Source organism: Elaeis guineensis, chromosome 8 (assembly GCF_000442705.2).
Source record: "Elaeis guineensis isolate ETL-2024a chromosome 8, EG11, whole genome shotgun sequence".
NCBI classification, from domain to species: domain Eukaryota; kingdom Viridiplantae; phylum Streptophyta; class Magnoliopsida; order Arecales; family Arecaceae; genus Elaeis; species Elaeis guineensis.
Genome location: NC_026000.2, coordinates 73882475 through 73891836, shown reverse-complemented (window position 1 = coordinate 73891836; position 9362 = coordinate 73882475). Strand labels below are relative to the sequence as shown.

Genomic DNA, 9362 nt, shown 5'->3' with positions numbered 1-9362 from the left:
CGATCCTAGGCTCAAGCTGCCAAGATCAATTCTCTCAGAGTGGAGCTGTCGGCTGCACGGGAGAGGATTAGCCAGTTGGAAGGAAGCTCATCCCGGCTTCCTACTCGGGCCGACAGTGATCGAAAATGGTCGAAGAAGGTCTCCGACCTTCAGTAGCAGCTCCAGGATGCCGAGGCGAGCTATGACGCATATCGGACCGGTTGGTGCAAGCAGGTGGACGAATATAGGGGAAAGCTCAGGATGGCGGCCGATGAGGTTGCCCGCCTTCAAAGGCAGCTGGCTGAGGGAGCTCAGCTTGCTCCTATGCGAGATCCTGACGAACTCCGATCCCTGAGAAGAACTGTCGAAGAGCTATCCGTCGCCCTTGGGGAGGGGAGGGCCGAATTACAGCAATTGAAGATCCAGCTAGTATGCGAGCAGCAGGCAGTTAAGGATGCGGAGGCAGAATTCGAGGTCCTGAGAAAAAGATGTCGAGAGGCGAAGAACGAAAGCCAGTGACTTCACCGAAGATACATGGAGATACTAATGAGAGAGAAGGAATTGGAAGAAGAAGTCGAAAGTTTAAGGTGCTCCCTGACGAGGGTCGAAGCCGAAAGTTCGAGGTCGGAGGGAGCCAGGCCCCCTTAGGGCTCTTTTTGTCCTTTGTTCTCTAAGTGTCTTCTTTAGCCGCTGGTCTGTTTGTCATCGCCATTGTCGCTGTTGTTGTTGTTTTTGTTGTTGTTGTTGTTTTTTTTTTTTCGGTCTTCCAGGCTCTGTAACGCGCACTTTGCTAATGAAATGAAAAGATCTTTGCTACCTTACCCGTATGTCATGTTGAATTGTCGTGCACCGGACTTCTTTCATTTTTGTCCCGTGCGATGTCGATGTTGTTCGAAGATTCCTTGTTCATCTATGTATTAGGTCATCATTATCGAGTTTCTTGTGCTTTTGACTGGTTCGGTGTCAATGCCGCTTGGAGGTTCCTAGCCATCGCCATGTCAATTTGCCTTTTGTTTGCGACCGTAGATCTTACTTTCTCTTTCTCCCTCTTCATAGAGACGAGGTTCTTTGTGCTTTTAGTGTAGTTCAGCCTCCATTTTTCGTTGGGGTAGCCCGCCGCTGTTCCTTCACATTTCCCTCCTTCTTCTCCCTTTTTTTTTCGAGTGAGGGTTTTCCCTCTGCTCTTGGTGGGGTCGCGGGGGCGCGAAGGGGTCGCTGGGAAGGTTCCCTTCTTTCTATCCGGTCTTAAGTGACCGAATCACAATTGGTGTCAGGATGGGGTTCTTCCCCTATTTCTGATGTAATCGATTTTAGCTCAGGTTAGGACGAGGTCCTCCTCTTGTCGCTAACAGGGCTATGGGGGCACATATGGGCATTGCGGAGCTTCTCCCCCCACCCAGTCTAAGTGTAACTGGGCCTTCGGCCTTGCTCAAGTTAGGGCGAGGTTCTCCTCCTGTCCCTAACAGGGCTAGGGGGCACATACGGGCGTTGCAGGGCCTCTCCCCCCATCCGGTCTAAGGGTAATCGGGCCTTCGACTTTGCTCAAGTTAGGGCGAGGTTCTCCTCCTGTCCCTAACAGGGCTGTGGGGGCACATACAGGCATTGCAGGGCCTCTCCCCCTGTCCGGTCTAAAGATAACCGGGCCTTCGACTTTGCTCATGTTAGGGCGAGGTTCTCCTCCTGTCCCTAACATGGCTGTGGGGGCGCATATGGGCGCTGTTTGGCTTCTCCCCCCATCTGGTCTAAGGGTAACCGGGCCTTTGACTTTGCTCATGTTAGGGCAAGGTTCTCCTCCTATCCCTAACATGGCTGTGGGGGCACATATGGGCACTGTTTGGCCTCTCCCCCCATCCGATCTAAGGGTAACCGGGCCTTCGACTTTGCCCATGTTAGGGTTTGCTTTCGTTGTCCAAGGGGTCGTCCCCTGTTGTTACAAGTCCATACCAAAAAGAAAAGATATGCAAGTTTAAAAGAAATCTTGATTTAAAGCGGGATCGTTCGCAATTGATTTATGTCACAAATTGACATAAAAAGTATCAATTAATATCTAAATTATCTAACTTTATTAAGAAATTGATACTTGTTATTATATTTTGCAGAAGAAGAGATCATCAATAGAAAGAACAAGGAAAGAGGATTCCAACGGCGCAAATTTTATGCAAAACGGAGTTAAATTGACCCAGGAATTGAAGAATGAAGAAAGAAGACTCAATTGGGTCAAACCCGAGTCAAATCAGATCAAAATTGGTCAAAAATCAACTGATTTGGTGATCTGGTTAGCCGCCTGGTCCACAGCAACAGGCGCATGGACCATGGACCCATCGGCGCACCATAAACCCCCTAAAACCTCTTAGTCCCACATCGGAAATTTTGAAAACCTTATAACCCCCAAATGCCTATAAAAAGCCCCCAAAGGCCCTTGTTTTATGTATTCTTCCTTCCGATCAAGCTTGTAACCCTAGATAGTGGTTTTTTTAGCTCTCTTTTCAAGCCTCGAGCTTTGAGGTTTTTGTAATAATTTTTTTTATATATAAAATCTTATTTTTATGCAATTTCATCTCTTTACATTATGCAATTTATTTTTCTTGCAATTAGGATAGTTTAATTTATGCAATTTAATTTTATGCAATTAGGTTAGTTTAAATTATGCAGTTTAAATTTATGCAATTAGGATAGTTTAATTTATGAAATTAGGGTAGTTTATTTTTCTGTATTTAAATTTTGCAAGTAGATTTAGATCATGTCTAGCTAAGCATCCCTTCTAGGGTTTGCGATGAAGCTAGATCATGAGTAGAGATTTTACATAGGGTTCTTTCTTTTTCTTAGGGTTTCTTTTTCTTCCTCTTTTGCCAAGAATTTTTGATGAACTACAGTTGGGTCAGAGTCCCTTCATAGTTCATGCTTGATTCAGTGCATAGGAGGAGAAAACCCTAAGGGATCCTAGTTACTACTCCCCTGTAAAGAATCTTGATGGGTTATCGTTGGGCCTTAGTCCCTTCATAATCTATGCTTGGGAAAGACAAGAGGAGTAGTCGTTAGGATCAATAAGAAAAATTTAGGTAGAATTTCCTAATCTAGATCTAGTGGATTCAAAAACCCTAGATTCTTAGTCTTATTGTCTTTAGCAAACAACTTTCGACTTTCGATTTTTGTTAAAGCTCGCTTGAGCATAGATTTGAAAATCATTTTTAAAACCAAGTCTCTGTGGGATCGACCCGTACTCGCTGGTCGTGCTACTCTGCACACCGTGCGCTTGCGGTTTTATTTACAAATTTTAAGATTTGAACATCAAGTTTTTGGCACCGTTGCCGGGGATTTGGCGTTTTAAATTATTTTCAAATATTTGTTCTTCGTGCGTTATAACTCTCTTTTTTTTTCTTTAGGTTTCTATATTTAGTTGGTGATTGCTGGAAAACTCAGGTACACTTCTAATTTTCTTTTATTATTTTTAGTTAATTACTTTTGCTTTTAGACCTAATCATTTGAATTTACTTAATCACAAAAAAAAAATATAAAACAAAACAAAAGATATTTCATAATCGTGAAGTAAAATATCAAAATAAAAAAAAATTCTAAATTAAAATCTTTTACATTCTTGGTCATCTTGTTTATTTGTATTTGCATTTTCATAATTAATCTAAGGGCATCAACCCATTAACAAGATAAGGTGGGGATTTCATTACCCTTCCTTAGCCCAAAAACCATCTCCATCATATTGCATTACCTAGACTTTTAATCTTAAAATCAATTAGACGTCAACCTTAAGGAATTCGAGCTCAATAGGACAAGGAACCCTAAGAGTTCTACCAAGTTTGAGTTGTTTGATTAGTTGGTGTCTAGGCAAGTCCCTGAGGGTGGTTTGTTAAATTGGTTCAGTTGCTGGCCTGGCCAACTCGTTTGGTGTCTAGAAAGGCAACGATGAGTGAACCTCCCACCTCTTATACTTATCTGGCTAACTAGTTGATCAATCTCCACTTGGAAGGTTTGAAGGGTCATCTTGGAACAGTTAGGAGCTGTCTAGATTTAGGTTAACCCTAGGATAGATTGAGTTTAATTTATTGATTCACTTGTTTGAAAAAAAAAAAAATTTAAAATTTAAATTAATTTGGTTACTTTTCTTTAGATTTAGGACTCCTTAGGATCTTCTCTTTAGAACTTTTTCTCTTTTCTTTCTTTTCCTTATACATAAAAATTTTATTAAAAAAAAAAAAATTGTATAAACATCGAGAACCGTACACTTCGTGTGTGGAGAAGAGTGTCGGGTCGTCTAGTTAGAATTGAGTCAATTCCTGTTGTTCCAATGGCTGAACCAATCCAACCCATGACCCTTAAGGATTTGTGTTATCCAGTTGGCTCCATCCAACCATCTTGTATCAGGTTGCCACAACCCACAGCTAACAATTTTGAAATCAAACCTCAAATCATAAATATGCTTCCAAAATTCACAGGATTAGAGGATGCTTATATATTTATTAGAGAATTTGAGGAGGTATGTGCAACCATGAAACTGCAATTAACAGAGGATGAGGTCAAACTTAGATTAATCAACTTTGCCCTTAAGGACAATGCTAAGAAGTGGCTTTATAGTCTGCCAAACTATTCTGTCACTACCTGGGAGGGCTTTGTGAGAACATTTTTAAAAAAGTATTTCCCCCATCATAAAACAGCTAGGATTAGGAATGAAATAAATCAATTTTACCAACTAGCTGGTGAATCATTTTGGAAGTACTTTGATCGTTTCAAGAATCTTTTGACCCAATGCCCACACCATGGAATAGAAACTTGGAGACTATGCCAGATCATCTATGAGGGGTTAGATTCAAACTCAAGAACCATGCTAGAGTCCATGTGCCAAGGCCAATTTATGGACAAAGAAACTACTGAAGCTTGGCAATTCTTAGAAGACCTAGCCGAGAAAAATTTACAGTGGGAAACAACTAGGGAACCTGATAAAGCTACACCTTCAAGAGGAGGAATGCATCAAATTCAACCAACCTTAGCATCAGAGGCCAAGATTGCAACCTTAACACGTAGATTGGAAGCCTTAGAATTACAGAGACCAGCCAATGTAAATCAAATATCTGCACCCATGTGTAAAGGGTGCAATGCACCAAACCATGTCTTAGAAGAATGTTCCTACTCGAATGAGTGTGCACAGGTGAATGCCACCTATCAAGGACCATTGAACAATCCTTATGCACCCACATATAACCCAGGTTGGAGGAATCACCCGAATTTCTCATGGTCCCAGAATCCTAATGTAGGTAATCCAAATTTCAATCAGCAAAATCTAAGGTCCAACCCAGTGATGAACAACCCGCCAGGCTTCCATGATAATGACAAAAAAATTACCTCTTTAGAGAAAAGCCTAGAAGCCATGATGAAAACACATACCAGCTTTATGCAAACTACGGGTCAACTCATAAATAATAACACCCAAGCTATAGCCCGTCTGGAAATGCAAGTAAGTCAGCTGGCTTCGACCATTAGTGAACGAGAACATGGTAGGTTACCTAGCCAACATGAGCCAAATCCTAGGAACCAAAATGGTCCACGACCCCAACAAGGAAACCAAGTTAATGGTATAAATGCCATTCATACCTTAAGATCAGGAAAACAAATAGACAATAAGGTAGTTGCACTTGATGATATAGATGACTCATCTGCCGAGTCACCTTCTAAAACTACTACCTTTCAACCTCAAGCACCAGAAACTGAAAATTCACCTAGTCCAGTACTTAAAAGTCCTAGAGCTCCTTTTCCAAACAGACTGAAATCCAATAAATTTGAACATTTAGACAAAATTTTAGAGGTATTTAAACAAGTCCAAGTTAATATTCCTCTTTTAGATATAATCCATCAGGTTCCAACTTATGCCAAATTTTTAAAAGATCTCTGCACTAGAAAAAGGACCACTAATGTACCAAAGAAAGCATTTTTGGCTGCAAGTGTCAGTTCATACCTATCTAGCCATGTGCCAATTAAATATAAGGACCCTGGAGCTCCAACAATTTCTTGTGTTATTGGAGAAACCAATATAAAAAAGGCCTTGCTAGATCTAGGAGCTAGTGTGAATATCCTTCCATATTCGGTGTATGAACAACTAGGATTAGAAAAACTTCAACCTACTGGGATCACATTACAGTTAGCCGATAGATCTCTCAGGATCCCTAAGGGAATGGTCGAGGATTTCTGATAAAGGTTGAAAATTTCATTTTTCCTGTAGATTTTATTGTTTTAGAGACTGAGCCAGTTGCGAATCCTAAAGGACATATACCTGTCATTTTAGGAAGACCATTCTTAGCTACGGCCAATGCTGAAATCAATTGTCGAAATGGTCTAATGAAGTTATCCTTTGGGAATATGACCATTGAGCTTAATGTTTTTAACTTAGAACAGGAATCCTCTTCTCATGCTGATGTCAATGTAGTCCAAGATGGTATTTATGAATCCATTGACATTAGTGATGATGAAGTCGACCTAGAGTCTAACCCCTGGTTAATCCATGAGTCTGAGGATGTCAATGAAATACTTAAAGAAAATCAAATTAATCAGGAATCGACACTTCCTACTGAACCAATCATTGAGATGGTGAACTCATCACCTAAACCATCGATAGAGGAAGCACCCATTTTAGAACTGAAGCCCCTCCCAGAACATCTCAAGTATGCATATCTAGGACCCAAAGAAACTTTGCCTGTAATTATTGCATCAGACCTAGATCCCAAGCAAGAGGAGGAGTTATTGTCAGTTCTAAAAGCAAATCAAGAGGCAATAGGTTGGACCATAGCAGATATCAAAGGAATAAGCCCTTCTATAGTTCAACATAGAATATACTTAGAGGAAGAGGCTAAACCAACAAGAGAAGCCCAAAGAAGGCTTAATCCAGTTATGAAGGATGTAGTTAAAAAGGAGATTCTGAAACTCCTAGATAGTGGAATAATTTATCCTATTTCTGATAGCTCTTGGGTAAGCCCAGTTCAAGTAGTACCCAAGAAATCTGGGGTAACAGTGGTCCAAAATGATGCAAACGAACTTATCCCAACTAGGACCCAAACGGGATGGAGGGTCTGTATAGACTATAGAAAGTTGAATGCTGCGACAAGGAAAGATCACTTTCCTTTGCCATTTATTGATCAAATGTTGGAAAGACTAGCCGGACAAGAGTTTTACTGTTTTCTTGATGGATACTCCGGTTACAACCAGATCCCCATAGCCGCTGAAGATCAAGAAAAGACTACATTCACCTGTCCATTTGGTACTTTTGCCTATAGACGAATGCCCTTTGGACTATGTAATGCACCGGCAACCTTTCAGAGATGCATGATCAGCATATTTTCAGATATGATAGAACGATTTCTAGAAATTTTTATGGATGACTTTTCTATTTTTGGTCTAACCTTCTCCGAGTGTCTGAATCACCTGCAATTAGTTCTAGAACGATGTAAGGAGAAGCACCTAGTTCTCAACTGGGAAAAATGTCAGTTTATGGTCAAACAGGGAATAGTTCTTGGCCATGTCATTTCTAAAAAGGGGATTGAAGTGGACAAGGCCAAAATAGATCTAATTGCAAGTCTTCCACCACCTAAATCTGTGAAAGAAATACGTTCATTTTTAGGTCATGCTGGATTCTATAGAAGGTTTATTGCCAACTTTAGCAAAGTAGCACGTCCACTGACTAATCTTTTGGCAAAGGATACTAAATTTGAATTTACTCATGAGTGCTTGGAATCCTTTGAATTTCTAAAAAATGCACTTGTATCAGCTCCAATCATTCATCCTCCTGTCTGGTCTGAACCATTTGAATTAATGTGTGATGCGTCCGATCATGTTGTGGGCGCAATCTTAGGTCAACGAATAAATAAGCTGCCTAGAGTGATATATTATGCAAGTAAAACCTTAAATGATGCGCAGCTTAACTACACCACAACTGAGAAGGAGTTCCTTGCCGTTGTCTTTGCTTTAGAGAAATTTAGATCTTATTTGGTTGGGACCCACACCATTGTTTACACCGATCACTCAGCCATTAGACATCTCCTAGCAAAGAAGGATGCCAAGGCACGTTTAATCAGATGGATTTTGCTCCTTCAAGAATTTGACCTAGAAATTAGGGACAAGAAAGGCACTGAGAACGTTGTAGCAGATCATTTGTCCCGAATTCCAGTTGCACCATCTAGTGAACCACCCATCAATGAATCTTTCCCAGATGAGCAACTCATGTCTTTGTCTACTGAACCTTGGTTTGCTGATATTGTAAATTATTTAGCCATAGGCAAGATACCTTATCATTGGACTAAGCAGGATAAATATAAATTCTTTGCCCAAGTGAAGTATTTCATTTGGGATGATCCTTATCTTTTTAAACAATGTCCTGATCAAATTATTAGAAGGTGTATCCCAGATAACGAAGTCATGAATATTTTATCTTTTTGTCATGATCAAGCATGTGGGGGTCACTTCGCGTCTAAGAAAACTGCTGCTAAGGTTCTCCAATGTGGTTTTTATTGGCCCAATTTGTTTAAGGATGCTCACGAATATTGTAAAAATTGTGCTCAATGTCAGAAAATGGGCCGAATCACCAAGCGACACATGATGCCACTCAACCCAATCTTGGTAGTTGAAGTTTTTGATGTTTGGGGGATCGATTTCATGGGACCATTTCCAAATTCCTTTGGAAATGAATATATTCTAGTAGCAGTTGATTATGTTTCAAAATGGGTAGAAGCAATTGCATGTAGAACACCCGATAGCAAAATGGTCATTAAGTTTCTTAAAGAAAATATTCTCTCCCGTTTCGGTATTCCTAGGGCAATCATTAGTGATCGGGGAACCCATTTTTGTAACCGACCTTTTGCAACATTGATGAAAAAGTATAATGTCACCCACAAATTGGCCACACCATATCATCCTCAAACTAGTGGGCAAGTTGAAGTGTCAAACCGACAAATCAAACAGATCCTGGAAAAAACTGTTAATGCCAATAGAAAGGATTGGTCTTTAAAATTAATTGATGCACTTTGGGCATACCGAACCGCTTTCAAGACCAATCTAGGAATGTCTCCTTATAGGATTGTGTTTGGTAAACCATGTCACTTGCCTATTGAGATAGAACACAAAGCCATGTGGGCCATCAAACAACTAAATACAAATTTGAACGATGCTGGAAACCATAGGAAGCTTCAATTGAATGAATTAGAAGAACTTAGAAATGAAGCCTATGAAAATGCAAGGATATACAAGGAACGAACCAAAGCATTTCATGATCAATCAATTATAAGAAAAACTTTCAATATCGGACAAAAGGTGCTCTTATATAACTCTAGATTACATCTGTTTCCAGGAAAGCTTAGGTCTAGATGGACAGGACCATTTTTAGTAAAGGA

The 9362-nt window shown here is 40.3% G+C and overlaps 1 non-coding gene across 1 annotated transcript; it reads right to left on the bottom strand.

Annotated features, from left to right (window-relative positions):
* Window positions 1-4648: 4648 nt before the first annotated feature.
* On the bottom strand, window positions 4649-4755 carry LOC140851349 (small nucleolar RNA R71). The gene has a single exon (XR_012134101.1). It is a non-coding gene; the product is annotated as a small nucleolar RNA R71 (small nucleolar RNA).
* Between the last annotated feature and the right edge of the window lie 4607 nt (window positions 4756-9362).